The sequence below is a fragment of the Betta splendens genome, chromosome 16 (assembly GCF_900634795.4).
Source record: "Betta splendens chromosome 16, fBetSpl5.4, whole genome shotgun sequence".
In the NCBI taxonomy this organism is placed as follows: domain Eukaryota; kingdom Metazoa; phylum Chordata; class Actinopteri; order Anabantiformes; family Osphronemidae; genus Betta; species Betta splendens.
The window spans coordinates 360,305-379,003 of NC_040896.2; the positions used below are offsets into that span (position 1 = coordinate 360,305).

At 41.4% G+C, this 18,699-nt stretch overlaps 1 long non-coding RNA gene across 2 annotated transcripts; it reads left to right on the forward strand.

The window, feature by feature from the left end:
• Positions 1–9,804: 9,804 nt before the first annotated feature.
• Positions 9,805–14,385, forward strand: LOC129603103 (uncharacterized). 2 transcript variants are annotated; one of them, XR_008692713.1, is made up of 3 exons: positions 9,805–12,659; positions 13,745–13,846; positions 14,082–14,385. It is a non-coding gene; the product is annotated as an uncharacterized LOC129603103 (long non-coding RNA). The 2 variants fall into 2 exon arrangements; XR_008692714.1 differs by lacking the exon at positions 9,805–12,659 and adding an exon at positions 12,891–13,120.
• The last annotated feature ends 4,314 nt before the right edge of the window (positions 14,386–18,699 follow it).

Genomic DNA, 18,699 nt, shown 5'->3' on the forward strand with positions numbered 1-18,699 from the left:
TGGCATACAGTGCATGTCTGGCAGGTTTGTGATAGTTAGGAATCTAATGTCACAGGCACTGAAAGGGCTCATTCGATGCACATCTGTTTGCCATGCAAGCTTGTTTCATAAAAACTGTGACAGACTACATTTTTTCTTACATTTTACAAATGCACGTGCATTCTGGGGAGTGACTGCTTCTGATGAACTCCCTCTAGGAATTCCTTTAGCTGCTGCTTTCCAGTGTTCAGGCTAAGGGCCATCTCCTTTGCATGCTTCAGTGGTGGTGGTGTAGGTCCTCCGCCAGTTGCTCTAGCCTCTACCTTGTTTCTGTTGGCTGAGTAGAAGTCAAATGATTTAACTGTGTGAAAACATTACAGCCATGTTGAAAATGCTGCTGCACTGCTATACTCTGCATTCTTTTTACAGATGGAGTGATTCGTTTTCGCTGATTTCAGTCGAATGTCAGAGCCCTTTCCGGCGCTGATCACACACTCCTCACACCCTCATGAGCCGATTGTAAGCAGCCCCCCTCCTTGGTCTGTCTGGGGAAGGTGTTAAAAATGGTAATGAGGCCACCCCTATTTTTAGCACCAAAGACGCAATTCCAGGGTAAAACCAAAAGGTGGAGCATTAGTATCTGACCTTTAGAGTTAGGGTCAAATACCAAGTATAGACACAGTTCAGGACATAGATCTGATAATGTCAGTTCTACACTGTTTGCTAGGGCAGTCAACTAAAAAGTTAAGAAAATTTGAAAAGTTTACTTCATGTCAGAGCTGAATGTTGTGCTTTCTCATTCTCGTTATAATTTATAATTCTTATTCTATATATTCGGCCATATTCACTTGGATGTAGTGTGTGTCAGTCTGCCTGCTTCAGGAGCTGTTTTAAATTAAAAAAAGAGCAATTAAATCTTCTAATCAAGCTTAGATGAACATAAGCAAGCAACACATTTGCTTGCTGTATGTGGGATTTGTTGGGTTTAGATGTGTGAGGTCTTAAACCTTACTTTGTAAAGTGCCTTAAGATAACCTTGTTGTGATTTGGCGCTATATAAATAAAATTGAATAACAATAAAGAGCCTCTTTTCAAACAGAACAACCAATCCACAGCACTAGTTAGACTGGTTTCACATAACCCCTTCCTCCCAAAGCAGTGTCCTGCAGTGTTGTTACCTGATGTGATGTAACCAGATACATTTGTGAACTACCTAAACAGAATATTCTTCAGAAATCCATGACTTCAAAGAGCCTAGTGGTTAAAGCACCCACCCAGTTTTTTAAACAAACCATTTTTGTTAGTTGGTGGTTTAATACAAGAAACCTTTATATTCTGAAGCCATAAACGTAATGCTTTCTTTTTAACAAGTTTTATTTAAAGATTTTATAAACATCCAGTTCAATTGACCATTTTCTAAACCACGTTGTAGGGAAAGTTGGGCCATTGCACCTACATTCTTTTAGAGCAGAAATGTTTCTCAAGGAGCTTCATTATATGTCCTTCATGAGCGACGTGGTCTTCACACCTTCTCACAGTCCTTAGTTCAACTGATGAGCCAGTTCTTTACAGGTGTGAAGTGAAGCCTATTGTAAATGGAGGATAATGTGTACTGTAACTTTACTCAGACTAAAGGTTCCTGCACTTTTGGTAAGGTTTCTACTTTAAGAAAAGTCTGTGAGTTAACTTAAAAATTATTGAGCCGTCCCAATCAGCCGATTGTGGTGACATTTGGCAGTAAAAGGTAACTGAAATGACACAGAACTTAAAGAATATCAGCTGGCATAACTCTGGTAACACATATATGTATTCAGTTGTCCTTTTATTACCGGATATGGTGGATGATGATTTCCTGCTGTACAACCAGGCCTAATGTCTGTCCATTCTTGAGGCACTGATATGCTTTGCCTTGTCTGATTCTTGTCAACAGAAAATGGGGTGCGCAGATCTCTGTATTTTGTGTCACCTGAATTTGTGTGGTAAACAAAAGACACCAGAGGCATTATGTTAACAAAGCCTTGATTTGAGCGGATCCTTTAAAGTTATGGATCCATGAAAAATTTTCTTGTTAAGCAGTTTACATATATATCTGGTTTTCATGGCCCAGGTGAAGTTGTGTGAAAGTTGAGTCATGTCAACTCTTTCAGTCGGGAGCAGGAAGAAGCTTCTACAATTTGTTGTCACAACCTCAGTCATTTACATGAGTGTTTTGTTCATTTCCGGTTTTATGTTCTCAGTACTTCCTGTTTCCAGTCACTGTTAGTTTCAGCCAGCTTGACTTCCAGTTTCAATTAACTCACCTGCAACCTATCTAGCCATCATCAGCCCAGTACTTAAGCACCACCCTTAGCCTTGTTACAGTACCTTGCCAGATTGTCTGCGTTCATTCCATGACTAGCATTCCAGCGTTGTTGATTCTCAAGTTCCAGTGCATGGCCCTGTTTGGTATATCCGTCTTAAATCTAGTCCAGTCTCTGATAGCCCAGTCTAGTGTGTTTGACCTCTGCCTGTTTTTTGACCACGTCTATGCCTACTCCTTGTCGGACTGTGTTTTTGCCAACTTGTGTATGACCATTGCCTGCCTGACTACGTTCTTATTAAAACACTCGTTTATCCAAGTCACGCTGTGCATTTGGGTCCTTCCACCATTGTGCCATTGTGACATTTGTATCCTTCTTGGGGGAGTGTTCGTCACCCCTACTAACTTTTGTGTCTTTTGTTTACATAACGAGCCAGTTTTTTGCAAGTGTGAAGTGAAGCTAAACTGGAGGATAATATGGAACTTCCCTAAGACTGAAGAAGCTTTTGGTCTTTGTCTGTTGCCTTTATTTCCTGGCTGGTTGAAACAAATTGCCAGTAAATTTAGTGCTAATCAGTGCAATACAGTAATACATAGGATAATTAGAACAAATAAAATATCCATGTGGATCTTGACTGAATGTTTGACTAAAGGGCACTGTATTCAAAACTGCTGTAATTTTCTGCTTACTTAGACATGAAATAACTTTAAGTTCAGTTATAAACTACTTTACATTTAGGACAGTCATGAGACTGCTTCCAAGCCTTCTCCAGTTCTTCTCTGAGCCCTTGGTATTTCTCTAGTTTCTCATGCTCCTTTTTCCTGATGTTGCCATCGCTTGGTATTGCCACATCCACCACCACGGCTTTCCTCTGCTCTTTACTTGATGCTTCTGCCAGCACCTTACACCCTGCAGTAATGTGCTGGACCATCTCAGGGGCCTCTTTGCACAGTCTACACCTTGGGTCTTGTCTGGTGTGGTAGATCTGGGCCTCTATGGCTCTGGTGCTCAGGGCCTGCTCCTGTGCAGCCAGGGTGAGTGCCTCTGAGCTGTCATTCAGCCCAGCCCTTTCAAGCCATTGGTAGGGTTTGTTGAGATCAGCCACGTCAGTTATATTCCGGTGGTACATCTCGTGTAAGGGCTTGTCTTCCCATGATGGTCCCTCCCTCCAGCATCTCATCCTTTGTTCTCCACTGCCTGAGACATTTACTCAGCACGCCATCTGTTGGGGCCTTATTCTTGATGTACTTATGGATCTAGGATGTTTTATCCTGGATAGTGGCTCTCACGCTCACTAGTCATCGGCCTCCTTCCTTGCGGCTAGCATTAGCACTGATGTGCAATGACCCAACTTTCAGACAATCTGGTTTAGAAAATCAAATTAACTGGATGTTTTACAAAATCTGTAAATAAAACTTGTTAAAAAAAAGCATTAGGTTTATGGCTTCAGGATTTAAATGTTTCTTATACCACCAACTAACAAAAACGGTTTGTTTAAAAATCTGTGGGAGGTTGTGTGCTTTAAAGGTCCATGCACACGCTTCTTTCATGCTCCACAATGCTAAAGAATTGGACCTTGATGTCTCAGTAAGGTGTCTGTAACTTTTCATGCCAAAAAACTCTGCAGATTGCCCACACGGCCTGTCTGAAAATGTGTGTTTTAAGCTCTCCTCCACAACGCCCTGTTTTAGGGCTGTGTCGCAAGCGAAGTTGATCGCCACACCTCTTTCAGGAAGCGCATACCTGTGATCTGCCGCGGGGATCAAAAGTCACGGTCACTGAATCCACCGTAACAGCGAAACTGGCTACCTTGTCCTTGTAGTGGAGTTCAACCATATGTTTGATCCAAAATCTGACTCGGAACTCGAATGGGAGGCTGTTAAAGTGGTTAAACTTCGTCAGGCGCAAGGTACGTCTAATTGGCAATTTCCGTTTAATTTATTGATTTATAAATTATATTGTTCTTGATTAGCTGCTAACGCTAATAATAATGGTTGCCAATAAGCAGACTGAATTAATACAACAGAATATTCATAACACGACTACAGCTTGTTTAGGAGCATAGCTCGATACACTAATATAAACTCATTTTTACTTTTTTGTTTTTTTCTTTTTTGTGCTGCTGCTATGTCAAAATATTTTTTTCCATAATGGGGTCTAAGCTATATATATATATATATATATATATATATATATATATATATATATATATATATATATATATATATATATATATATATATATTCTATTCTCACCCTCCGCGGGTCGTCTCATCCACCACCAGAGGCCAGGGAGCTTGAGGGTTCTGCGCAGTATCCTTGCTGTTCCTAGGACTGCACTTTTCTGGACTGAGATGTGTTGGTTATTATTTGGCTGAGGGGGTTCAGACCTATGCAGAACAGCAGTGGGGACAGTGCATCTCCTTGGTATATGCCACATTTGATGGATACTTGGGCAAGTGGCTTCCCATTGGCTTCAAGTGTGGTTCTCCACAACCTCATCGAGTTTTCAATGAAGGCCCGTGAGCGCCTGGCAGCACAAATGAACCAGCTGCTAAGGGATGGGACTCACCCTGAATGGCTAACCGAAGGGCGAACAATCTTGATAATGAAGGATCCCTCAAAGGGTACAGTCCCATCCAACTACCGGCCAATAACCTGCCTCTCCACAACATCGAAGCTCATGTCAGGCATCATCGCAAGATAAGTGGGCACATGGGTCAATACATGAGTGAAGCACAGAAGGGCATTGGTAAGGACACCAGAGGAGCCAAACACCAACTCCTGGTAGACAGAACAGTTGCCCAAAACTGCAGAATGCGACACAACAACCTGTGCACAGCCTGGATTGACAACAAGAAAGCCTATGACTCAATGCCACACACATGGATCACTAAATGCTTGGAGCTGTACAACATCAATAGAACTCTAAGGGCCTTCATTGCAAACATGAGGTTGTGGAGAACCACCCTTGAAGCCAATGGGAAGCCACTTGTCCAAGTCTCCATCAAATGTGGCATATACCAAGAAGATGCACTGTCCCCACTGCTGTTCTGCATAGGTCTGAACCCCCTCAGCCAAATAATAAACAAGACTGGCTATTGATACCGACTTCGGAACGGGGCCACCATAAGTCACCTCCTCTACATGGATGACATCAGGCTGTACGCCAAGAATGAGCGAGACATTGACTCGCTGATCCACACCACCAGGATCTACAGCTCAGACATCGGGATGTCATTCGGACTTGAGAAATGTGGGAGGATGGTGACAAAGAGAGGCAAGGTAATCCACACAGAAGGGGTCTCAGTCCCAGAAGGAACAATAGCAGACATTAAGGACAGTTACAAGTACCTTGAAATACCACAGGCGAATGGCAACCTTGAACAGGCAACAAGGAATGCGGCAACAGCCAAATACCTCCAACGAGTAAGGCAAGTCCTAAGAAGCCAGCTCAATGGCAAGAACAAATCCCGGGCAATAAACAGCTACGCCCTGCCAGTGATCAGATACCCTGCAGGAATAATAAGGTGGCCAAAGAAAGAGATACACCCCACTGTTTTTACGACACGAAAGCTCCTCACCATGCATGGAGGGTTCCACCACAAATCCAGCACCCTGAGACTGTATGCTAGCCGCAAGGAAGGAGGCTGAGGACTAGTGAGCGTGAGAGCCACTATCCAGGATGAAACATCCAAGATCCATAAGTACATCAAGGATAAGGCCCCGACAGATGATGTGCTGAGTGAATGTCTCAGGCAGTGGAGAACAGAGGATGAGATGCTGGAAGAGGGACCATCATTGGAGGACAAGCCTTTGCACGGGATGTACCATCGGAACATAACTGAAGTGGCTGATCTCAACAAATCCTACCAATGGCTTGAAATGGTTGGGCTGAAGGGCAGCACAGATGCACTCATCCTGGCTGCACAGGAGCGGGCCCTGAGCACCAGAGCCATAGAAGCCCAGTTCTACCACATCAGACAAGACCCAAGGTTTAGACTGTGCAAAGAGGACCCTGAGACAATCCAGCACATAACTGCAGGGTGTAAGGTGCTGGCAGGGAAAGCATACATGGAACGCCATAACCAAGTGGCTGGCATAGTATACAGGAACATCTGTGCAGAGTATGAACTGGAAACCCCAAGGTCAAAGTGGGAAACACCTCCCAAGGTGGTAGAGAACGAGCGAGCCAAGATCCTGTGGGACTTCCAGATACAGACAGACAGAATGGTAATGGCGAACCAAACAGACATTGTGGTGGTGGACAAAGAACAGAGGAAAGCCGTAGTGGTGGATGTGGCAATACCAAGTGATGGCAACATCAGGAAAAAGGAACATGAGAAACTAGAGAAATACCAAGGGCTCAGAGAAGAACTGGAGAAGGCTTGGAAGGTGAAGGCCACAGTGGTGCCGGTGGTGATCGGAGCACTGGGGGCAGTGACTGGAGCCAGTATGATTGAATGTCTATTCTTTATAGAGCCCATTTAATATACAGTGTATTAGACAATTACACATGCATGGAATAAATCAGTATCTCAGAAATTCATAAACAATTTTAGAACATTTTACTATTTACAAATGAATCAAACGTACCTGGGAACGTCTAAATACATATTGACCTAATATATATTTAATTGCTTTTAGTAAGGTGTATAATATATAAAGTGCTAAAATATACCTTATTGAAATGTAGTTATTGTTTTTTTCTTCATTAATTTGACAGTACTATGTGTGTATGTCTCAAGTTGTTGCAGGTATCTAGCCTAGAAGTCTTGTTAGCTGGTGCTGGGGACTTCTAGGTTGAAAAGTCCAAGTTGTCATCCCATCTTTCCTGGTCTGGATCAGGACAGTGTTTCCTGAGGGACAAGGCATCTATGTTGGACTTAGACCACCTGTGAAATACCTAAATTATTGTTTTTGTGGCAATATCTCAATAAAAGTTGAAATATTATAAGAACATTTGTCTGTTTTCCATATTTTTGTATATAGTATATTGTATATACATAGTTCAGTGAAACAGCAATAGTCAAAGCCAACTTTATTGTCAACCAATGCACCAGCACTTTAATGCTGGATAAGTTACCTTCACAGTTCAATTTGCAGACCACAAAATGAACGGGTAGTGTTGGAGAAAATATATTTTCATTTATTATTCATCTCATTTATTATATTCATCTAATCATTTATATGTATCATTTACCTTTTTACATTTTCCATTTATGGTTTGCATTTGCTGTGCCTTATAACCCCATTGACAGATGCACATACTTCTAACCACAGGTTTTCAAGTATTGTCATATACGAAGAACAATTTTGTCACATTTGCCATTTGCTCTGTGCTCCTACGCAGGCGTAGGGGTTCAAAACCACAAGAGGGGCTGCAGGAGTACTGCTATGCCTAATGTGTGTGTTTCTGCATGTTCAGCAATGATGTGATGATGTGATGATGAAGGCGTGTACAAGCTTTAATAAAATGTTGTGCTTTGGGGAAGTTCGTTGGAGTTGGTTGGTCTCTGAGTGAAGCGCTTACAACGCTAAGATCTCAGGCGAACTCCCCTTGGCCAAGTAAAATCTCTGGTTGGCTCTCAGTGTGCTATATTGTTCTCGTCTCTGTGTGTATCAGTGCTGTTGTGGTATTTTCAGACCCAACAGGTAGGATTCATAGTTATGTTGAAAGCATACTTTCTGGAGTGGAACAGGTACAGTCATAGGCATTTGGCTGGGGAGATGTGAGGATCTTTTTTGTCTTCATCACGTTTTGGAAGACATTGCAAGCAGTGCAGCTGCTGTAATGATTGAGGATGCAGCTGTTTTCCTTGACACCACTCTAAAAGGTATAGTGAATAGAACAGCAGATTAATGAAATGCCCAGTATTTCCTATGTATCTCACAACCTTTACAAATGTAAACAATATATAGAGGTAGTTAGATCAGTTTTAATGGTATTTGGCGCAAACACGTTTTCAACTTGGCTTTAATAGTGCTGGCTTGTTAAATCTTGGCATGACATTAATGACCTCCTTTATGTCAGGTTGCTCTTTTTCCACCGGCCGGTGGGACAGGGTTGTTAATAGGGTCCTCCATATAACAACCTGAGTCCAGCAGGACTTTATTGAAGATGGTCTCCATCACGTTTTTCCACATAATCTGCACCATAACACTAGAATTACAAATTACCCGTCAACAGACTAAAATATCAAAATAAGTTGACCAAATGCATACAGAGTAAATATATAGACAATAATATAGATCAGATTATGAATACACTAATAATGAATAATGAATACTACAACTACTGAAATGTGAAATCTAAAATCGCTGTCAAATAAAACTGCATATTGGCCAACAAATTTTCATACTACTGTTAAATGTTAAATGTTGCTCCTGAGGTGAGCAACAACTATTCTACAAGGTAGCCGTGTGTCCACAGCCTGCAGTGGAGTCAGTTTGAGAAGCAACCTCCTCGCGTTTCAGTAGCTGGCATGTGTCAGCCTGTATAAGATAATAAAAAAAAAACATTGTCACATTTACAGCTACAGTAGCTGACTAGATAAGCAACACATATGAGAAGACAGCAACGAAATACATGTTAGACTTGCCATAACCCAAATTCACAGGTCTACTTGGGCTACGACATACACACGATAGGCTCGGTAGTAATTAGAAACACAGCTGACTCTCACAACTTACTATTGCAGCCAAACCCAAGCTGTACTGAACGTCATGTGGAGGCTGCTAACGCTAGCCGCTAACATCTCGCTAGCGGCTAACATGACACTAGTAGCTACAATGTGAGCTGGGTGAATGACCTCAGTACCATATATCACACGATTCGAACCGGACAAATGCTGGAGAGGCTTGGACTCATCCAAATTGCATGGCAGCATCATGCAACACTGTCTCTCTCTGTCGCTGTAGCTGTAATTCAACATCACATTGCAACATCACATCAGGTAACAGCACTGCAGGACTCTGGTGCTTTGGGTAGAAAGGGGGTAGTGTGAAACCAGTCTAACTAATGCTGTGGATTGGCCGTTCTGTCTGAAAAGACTATTGTTATGTTCAACTAAGCTTGATTAGAAAATTCAAATGCTCTTTTTTTAATTTAAAACAGCTCATGGAGCAGGCAGACTGACACACACTACAGTACATCCAAGTGAATATGTTCGAATATATAGAATGAGAATTTAAGAATTTCATTACTGTAGGTACATTTGTAAAGTCCAATTCAACCTAATACAGCCAGTAACTGATAAACCTCCAGAAGGTAGTTTGGCAGCTGTGGCAGGGTGACCTGCCGATGCTTATCTATGATTAAAAAAAGTAAGTTCAACATTTAACTCTGACATGAAGTCAACTTTTCAAGTTTTCTTAACTTTTTAGTTGACTGTTTAGACAGACTAGTGTCTGCCTGTCAGTCTGCCCTAGCAAACAGTGTAGAACTAACATTGTCAGATCTATGTCCTGCTCTTAGACCTGTGCCTATACTTGGTGTTTGACCCTAACTCTACAAGTCAGATAGTAAAGCTCCACCTTTTGGTTTAACCCTGGAATTGCGTCTTTGGTACTAAAAATGGGGGCAGCCTCATTAACATTTTTAACACCTTCCCCAGACAGACAGGAGGGGGGCTGCTGACATTCGGGTCATGAGGGTGTGATAAGTATGTGATCATCGCTGGAAAGGGCACTGACAGTCGACTAAAATCAGCGAAAATGAACCGCTCCATTTGTATAATGATAACATCAACAGGAAAGCCTTTAAACTATGGTAATTTATTTAAAAAAATGTTAAAAGCAGTACAAAGACCAGCAAAAATAGTCATTTGCTAATGCACTGGTCATACTAATGCTAAAGACAGAGTGTTAAAAGTAAGTGCTAAAACAGATGAAGAAGCCGAAGGAGCTGCACTCTCCTACAACAAATGCAAGACAGCACTCCCAAAAGTGAAAAAGATAAATGGAGCCTTAAAGGAGCAACTGTTAATCCACAGGGTTCTTATGTTTGACAGGAGGGGAAACCTATTCTACCAGAATCCCTCTATAAATGGGCATGATAAACCATGGGCCATACCATGTCTCAACAGGGGGGGTGGTAAGAATATAAACAAATACTATACTACGTATGAATTTACAAATGATTCTAAAAATTTTGTTCTCGATACATAACCCTCAAGGAAATATTTGACAAACGAGAGGAACATTACCTAAAGCAAAATATCTGTTCGAATATTTTCAAATGGATTTCTGCGAATTAATTAGGTGTCAGGGTAAAAAGTATTGTTTGACAATTATTGATGCTTTTTCTAAATGCGTAGAAGTGTTCCCCACAAACACTAATGATTCACTAGCTGTAGTAAAAATTCTAGTACGAGACTTAATACCCCGATTTGGGATATGGGAAAGAATTTATAGTGATAACAGTCCACACAGATCTTTCCTCCCTGCTGCTATCACACCATATAAGCAGAACTGTTAACTACCTCTGGCTACATTAACTCACCCCCTGCATCAGTGGTTTATGTAATAATCTTCTTATAATCTCTATTTGTGCAGACTCTGTGCAATACTTATATATTTATACAATATGCAGTAACTCGTCTGCACAATATTTGTGCCAATCAGTGCAATATTTATAAACCTTCCAATGCCTTCAATATGTAAAAGGTGTTAAATAATCACCAGAAATGTTTTTCTGAAAATGCTTCTCAATATGTACCTTGCCTACTGATTACCTTAACCAGGTGTGTTTAGTCAATGACAAGCTGGAAAAGCACACTGAGACAACGGATCAAGGTAATCAGCAGAGAGATCTGGAAAACCAGCAGGGACTACGCGCCAGAAAGTGTCACTATCCGTGTTTCCATGGTTTTGGGGAAGGAAACATCATGCTAAGAGTTGAAACCATAAATTACCGTATGACCCTGTTTTTTAATGTCACAGTAAAAACCCTTGCCAGTATATATCGTTGTTTCACCGCCCTAACACTCCGTGACATACTGGTGTTAGTTCTGCTGACTGCAAGCCAAGGTGGAGTGTGAGCTATAGTTGGCCCCAAATGCTGCACATACATTCTAGGAGAAGACCAAGATGCAAAGGTCACCCAACAGGCAATCCGTGACCTACAGCGCATATCCAATGTGCAGGTGAAAGTGAAAGATAAATCCTGGTTTGGCACCTGGACTGACATCCTGATAAAGATCTTTGGACCGGTTCTTGTGATCCTCTGGGTTCTGTTGCTCTATACGTAATTCCCTGTTTGAGGGTCATGATCATCAGGCTGGTTAATCGAGGCCTTCTCAGGGTGTGCCCAGTCATGCACTCTCTACAATTACGCTACACACCTTTGAAGCTTGATAATGGAACCTCGGCGCTGTTGACGGAAATACACTGTAAGCTGAAAATATTGTACTTCTGTGCTTTTGACTCTGCCTAAGATATTGCAACATTTATTCCATGTTTTATGACAACTGTATTTAAAATCAAAATGTGCTGTTCTGATGTATATATGATTGTTTAATGAATGTTTCATTGTTAAACAGAAAAACACTGCATTTAATCATTGAAACATATTTTGCTGAATTGCTGTAACCCCGTTAGCTGTGCTATATATTATGAGCTGAATTCTTGTCTTTTCTAAAGTGAGCGGAAGATGCCTAGCTGCTTACTGCTCACTCCTTGCAAGTAAAATCTCAAATGATTTTGCCTCCTTTATTTAAGATTTACAAAGGGAACTCACAATTTCCCTAACACTATAGATCTGTGAGACTGGAGATAACATAAACAGAAACATGTCACTTTATGGACAGTTAAAGGGCTCATATCATGCAAAATCCACTTTTTAGACATTTTGGAGCGTTCCTATGACTCTATGGGTCACATATACACATACTGAGCACGGTAGAAATGCATTTCCTGCTTTTTTCACATTTTGAAAACGTAAATTTTCTCACCCAATGAAAACAGACCACGACCTACTCTGAGGCCGTGTCCCAGTTGTCGTCACCTTGGTCGGAAGTTCTCCCTGCAAATCCTGAACCACCACCCCCACAATGATCCCGAACCAAAACTGGACTTCCGCCATTTCCCCCCTCTCACTCACCGTGAACAGACCAGCACGGCAGCGCCCAAGTCCTCCCATAGAAATAGTTCGGTTCTTGGGTGTTCTAACCAACACCAAAGTCTATTCACTTTAACAAGGGATCAACAAGTGAGGATTTGTGGGTCACTTTTATTTTTAACGGACCGGTGCCAGAAACACTGCCTCAGCATTTATACTTATGTGCATTTCAAACGAGGGTGCGTACAATGCTGGATTTGTTTCACGGCTCCTGTTGGAAAAAAAGGATCTATTCCTAAAGTCTGTCATCCACTCACTGAAGTAAGTACATGCTTGATATTTATAATGTTTTAAAATGTTAGTTTGTCCGTTTAAATGTAGTAACCTATGTGTGGGGCAAGTTACTAGCTAGCTATGCTAACGGCTACAGCCAGTCGACCGAGCCTTTGTCCCCTTCAAATGTGCTCATGCAGCCACACCTGTGTGGAGAAAAGCTAATGTTTATCGTATCGGCATCGAGCGACCACAGCCAGGGCAGTGGTGGGTCTAGCTCGCTGTAGTAAGTACGTGCTTGATACTTACTATGTTTGTTGGTCTGTTTAAAATGTAGTAACCCACATGTGAGACAAGCTAATGCTATCGGCATCGAGCGGCTACAGGCAGGGAGCGGTGGGTCTAGCCTCTGTCCTTTTTCTGTAATCGCATACACCTGCGGGGAACAGCTGATCGTTATCGCCCTTCCAGCGGCGACAAGCAGGAAGCGGTGGATCTAGCTCGCTGTAGTAAGTTTGTGCTTGATACTTGTGATATCTAAATATGTTAGTTATGTCTGTTTAAAATGCAGTAACCCACATGTGAGACAAGCTAATCGCTAGCGTCGCTAACGGCTACAGTGAGTCAACCGAGCCTTTGTCCCTTTCAAATGTGCTACTCTGAGTTGGCGCAATCACACACCTGTGTGGGGAACAGCTAATAGCGATGGGCCTTCGATCGGCGACAGGCAGGAAGCGGTGGATCGAGCTTTTGTCCTGTTGACGTGCTGCCGCTCCTGTTTGTGTGTTGCGTTAGCCTTTAGCATGCCTTTAGGCCTTTGCACTTTAGAGCTACAGCTGGTCGATCGCTACAAAAGAACCTGCAGATGAACGTGGTTATGTTTGTTATTACCCCGTCCTGTGTCACAGCCTAAATCAACTTGTGATTTGGGGTTATGTCATTGTTCTATCAAATTCTAACATGATTAGTTGGAATGATTACTGTGTTGTGTTGCAAGCTTAGTTGCTAATTAGTCACATCTCTACAATAACCGCTGCTTATCTGGTCAGTAACCTATAGCTTGTACCATAGCCATTATATTTGTAGGACCAATACAATTTACAGTAAATGTAACAGTCTTTTCTATACTGTAGGAGGGCAAATCCCAGTTACCTACATGCAAGGAGGCTGTCAAACAGAGAAATCACTGCAGACTGTTGGTACACAGGCATCTGCTGCCCAGCTCAGGAGTGAAGGTATGTAAGTTTGTATGTACCAACAGTAAGATAGACAATAGAAGATTTTAATTGGTATATACTGTTTAGATTTTATATTTGAATTGTAACAACTGTTTATCTGTTGTTTTAGCACAGACAGGCCTGTCCTCTTGTTTGGTTAAATTTTTTTTCTGGTATTGTGTGTTCTTACATTAGAGAAGGTTTTGACCTACATAATAATGAACATTTCACTAATCTACAATTCTGATTGCAGTACCTTTTTGTTTTGATGAGGTGATGGTGAGGACAGCCACAGCTTCCATCTGGTAGAGGACTGCTTCCGCTCAGTCTTCCAAATAGTGATGAGAACAAGGATCACCACATCTCCCTGTTTACCCTACTTTCATGCATTTCGTCTGCAGGGCCCTGCAAAAGCTTCTGACCTCAAACCCCCAGACCTCTTAATTAACTCAGTAACCTATACATTGCACATTGGAGTGTGAAGGTAACAGTTTGTTCTAGCTTTGGAGTAGTGGTGCATTTTTTTTGGTTTACAATAAAGTTGGCTTTAACTATTATGTATTTCACTGAACTCTGTTTCTGAAGGGAAAACACTTTTATTCAGGAAATCATGGTATTGAAATGACATGTTTTTTCTCTTTCTAATATGGTAAGCTATAAAGTTGAAGCGGCCATAAATAAAAAGCATATAAATTATATATAAATAAAAAATAAGTATTGCACTCACAAAAAACACATTTTTACTCAAATGGTAAAGGAGTTATTCCACAGGTGGTTTACATCCATCATACAATAAGTGTTTTAGTGTTTTATCCATCAGGAAACTCTGCCTTCATCTACAATCCAAGCATGAAGAGATGGCAACTCAGATTCATCACCCCAGGAATCCTCAGCACCAGCTCACTAGCCTCTGTAGACTAGATACCTGTAACAACTTCAGATACAGAGACATATTACTGTCAGATTTATCAAGAATGACAAAAAACATAATTAAAAGCAGTAAAAATACGTCAATATATAATTTGAACCAATGCTTTTTGTTCCCAGGAAGGTCATGCAGTGATTGCTCTAAATATTAATGCACATTTTTAAATAAAATTATGTCAGAGCAGCAGCACAAGTAAGACAAAACAGTGAAATGTGTAAATGTAAAATGTATTTATATTATTTCAGCTATGCTCTCAAACTTATTTATTTGTATAACGTGAGCTAAAGTAGTGTTATCTATTAACGAGAGTTTTCCAGGTAAGTCGTGTTGTGAATATTCAAGCTGCATAGGCCATTTAGCATACGCATTAGCAACCGCTAGTCGCTTTGCAAATTACATAAATCAATTAAATTGAAGTAAATGCGACATTACCGATGAGACACATCTTGCATCAGCCGAAATGTGGCGACTTCAACAGCCTCCTCTTCAGCTTCAGGGTCAGATTCGGATCATAGACACATGGTTCCACTACGCTACGAACTAGTTGGCTGGCTAACGTCGTGCAGTTCTGTAGTGGGTCTTCTTCTGTGGAGGGTTGCGGTGGATTTCGTTCTCAATGTCGCACTACTGCCACTTATAGTATCCTAACCGTGCGGTGGCTCGTATCCATGGAGCCAAAAAACAACAACAACAAAAAAGGTATGCGCTTCCGCACAGAGGTGTGATGAGCAGCTTCGCTTGCGACACGCCCAGAAAACACAGCGTTTGCTGATGGGGAGTGAAAACAACATACATTGACAGGGGCAGTGTGGACGATCTAAAGAGTTTTATGGAATGAAAATTTACAGAGACCTTACTGAGACATTAAAGTCCAATATTCTTTAGACTGAAAAGCTGTATGATCAGGGAGCTTTAAGGAAGATGTTGCCAGTATAAATTATTTTACATTTTTGTCACATACTTCTATTTGTCTGAAAGAAATGGAAACTAAGACAGGTTAAGCACAGGCAATCATTATGTACTGTAACTTTCAACAATTATGAAATTTTATGGATCTTAATCCTATTCCTAGGAAATGGGGTTGAGGCCTAGATTCAGATTCCATTTTGTTTTTATACATTTATCAATGTTTCTTTTCATTTCAATTTGTAAGTTTAGTATTTTTGCTGTTTGAGTGGATTTTAAAGTCACATATGTTAGGTCTAAACATGTTTTGTAGATCATACCTTTTGTATGAGTGCATCCTCTTTACTGTGAGAAAATGTGTGATATTGTGAGTTGCTCGAGCTCACAGCTTTCTTTCATAGTGATGTGGGGTTTCCGCAGGTTTTATGCCAAAGGCAGCAAACAAAGCGTTCCCCACGCTGTGTAACAACAAATTTCCTCTGAGGAAATGACGTGTATCAAGTTCAGCTGCATGTTCCCCCTCTTCTCTTGGGGCCTGCTCTTTGTCCTGCTGTCCCAAGACCACATTGCACGAGATTCTCCAGATGCTTGCCCAATTGGTTTTCCTGTCACTTACTTTATCACCCTCCCCCATCTGTTTGTCTCTGTAGACATGCTTTTTTTAACATGGGGCACATGTTTTTTTACTGTATGTGTTAAAGCTGTGTAATCAGTATCAAATAATTAGAAGGTTACAGTCACGCTTTAGTTAAAATAAGGCAATAGCAGTTTATGAAAACAATTTATAGTAATTGTTTTATATTTTAATGTACATTTATTTGATTTTGTTTATAGACAAATATTTATACTATTGTAATAGAAACTGAATAAATATTATACTCCTTTTAAATATCTACTTCCATGAACATAATGATGCAATATTTTCTACTGTAAAGAAACCCTCAGCCTGCCTAATTTGGCTATGATATGCATAGCATATAGAAAAATATGACCAGGATTCCCACATTTCAAAAAGGGAAAAAAATCCTTAAATGATTTGTGTTTTCAGGAGCAACAATCTGTGGGTCTTGAAAAACCTTGTAAGTAGAATTTAATTATCTGGCGTGTTCTGCGTCTTTTCCTTTGGAGTTTAGTTTCATGTCTGTGACAGTTCTCCCTCATTCTCATTGGCTTTGGCCACTCTTCATCCTACTGGGAATACATAGCCTTGAGCCAGAAATGTGTTTACATTCTGAGCATGTTACAAATTATCTACTAAGATTAACTTTGCGTGACTTGGCAGAAGCCTTTACTTTACTCAGATATTGTTTTAGCCATGGTAAAGTAAAGTAAAAGGGATAAATAAAGTTTATCTGTCTGTCTGTCTCTCTATCTGTATATATATATATATATATTATATATATATATATATAGATATATATATATATTATATATATATATATATATATTATGATATATATATAGATATATATATATTATATATATATATTTTCTGGATCTGGAAGTCCCACAGGATCTTGGCTCGCTCGTTCTCTACCACCTTGGGAGGTGTTTCCCACTTTGACCTTGGGGTTTCCAGTCCATACTCCGCGCAGATGTTTCTGTATACTATGCCAGCCACTTGGTTATGGCGTTCCATGTATGCTTTGCCTGCCAGCATCTTACACCCTGCAGTTATGTGCTGGACCGTCTCTGGGGCCTCTTTGCACAGTCTACACCTTGGGTCTTGTCTGGTGTGGTAGATCTGGGCCTCTATGGCTCTGGTGCTCAGGGCCTGCTCCTGTGCAGCCAGGATGAGTGCCTCTGTGCTGTCCTTCAAGCCCAGCCCTTTCAAGCCATTGGTAGGATTTGTTGAGATCAGCCACTTCAGTTATGTTCCGGGTGGTACATCCCGTGCAAGGGCTTGTCCTCCCATGATGGTCCCTCTTCCAGCATCTCATCCTCTGTTCTCCACTGCCTGAGACATTCACTCAAGCACGTCATCTGTTGGGGCCCTTATCCTTGATGTACTTATGGATCTTGGATGTTTCATCCTGGATAGTGGCTCTCACGCTCACTAGTCCTCGGCCTCCTTCCTTGCGGCTAGCGTACAGTCCTCAGGGTGCTGGATTTGGGGTGGAACCCTCCATGCATGGTGAGGAGCTTTCGTGTCTTAACATCTGTGGTCTGTATCTCTTCCTTTGGCCACCTTATTATTCCTGCAGGGTATCTGATCACTGGCAGAGCGTAGCTGTTTATTGCCCGGGATTTGTTCTTGCCATTGAGCTGGCTTCTTAGGACTTGCCTTACTCGTTGGAGGTATTTGGCTGTTGCCGCATTCCTTGTTGCCTGTTCAAGGTTGCCGTTTGCCTGTGGTATTCCAAGGTACTTGTAATTGTCCTGAATGTCTGCTATTGTTTCTTCTGGGAGTGAGACCCCCTTCTGTGTGGATTACCTTGCCTCTCTTTGTCACCATCCTCCCACATTTTCTCTAGTCCGAATGACATCCCGATGTCTGAGCTGTAGATCCTGGTGGTGTGGATCAGCGAGTCGATGTCTCGCTCACTCTTGGCGTACAGCTTGATGTCATCCATGTAGAGGAGGTGACTTATGGTGGCCCCGTTCCGGAGTCGGTATCCATAGCCAGTCTTGTTTATTATTTGGCTGAGGGGGTTCAGACCTATGCAGAACAGCAGTGGGGACAGTGCATCTCCTTGGTATATGCCACATTTGATGGATACTTGGGCAAGTGGCTTCCCATTGGCTTCAAGGGTGGTTCTCCACAACCTCATCGAGTTTGCAATGAAGGCCCTTAGAGTTCTGTTGATGTTGTACAGCTCCAAGCATTCAGTGATCCATGTGTGTGGCATTGAGTCATAGGCTTTCTTGTAGTCGATCCAGGCTGTGCACAGGTTGGTGTGTCGCATTCTGCAGTCTTGGGCGACTGTTCTGTCTACCAGGAGTTGGATATATATATATATATATATATATATATATATATATATATATATATATATATATATATATATATATATATATATATATATTCTGTAAGGAT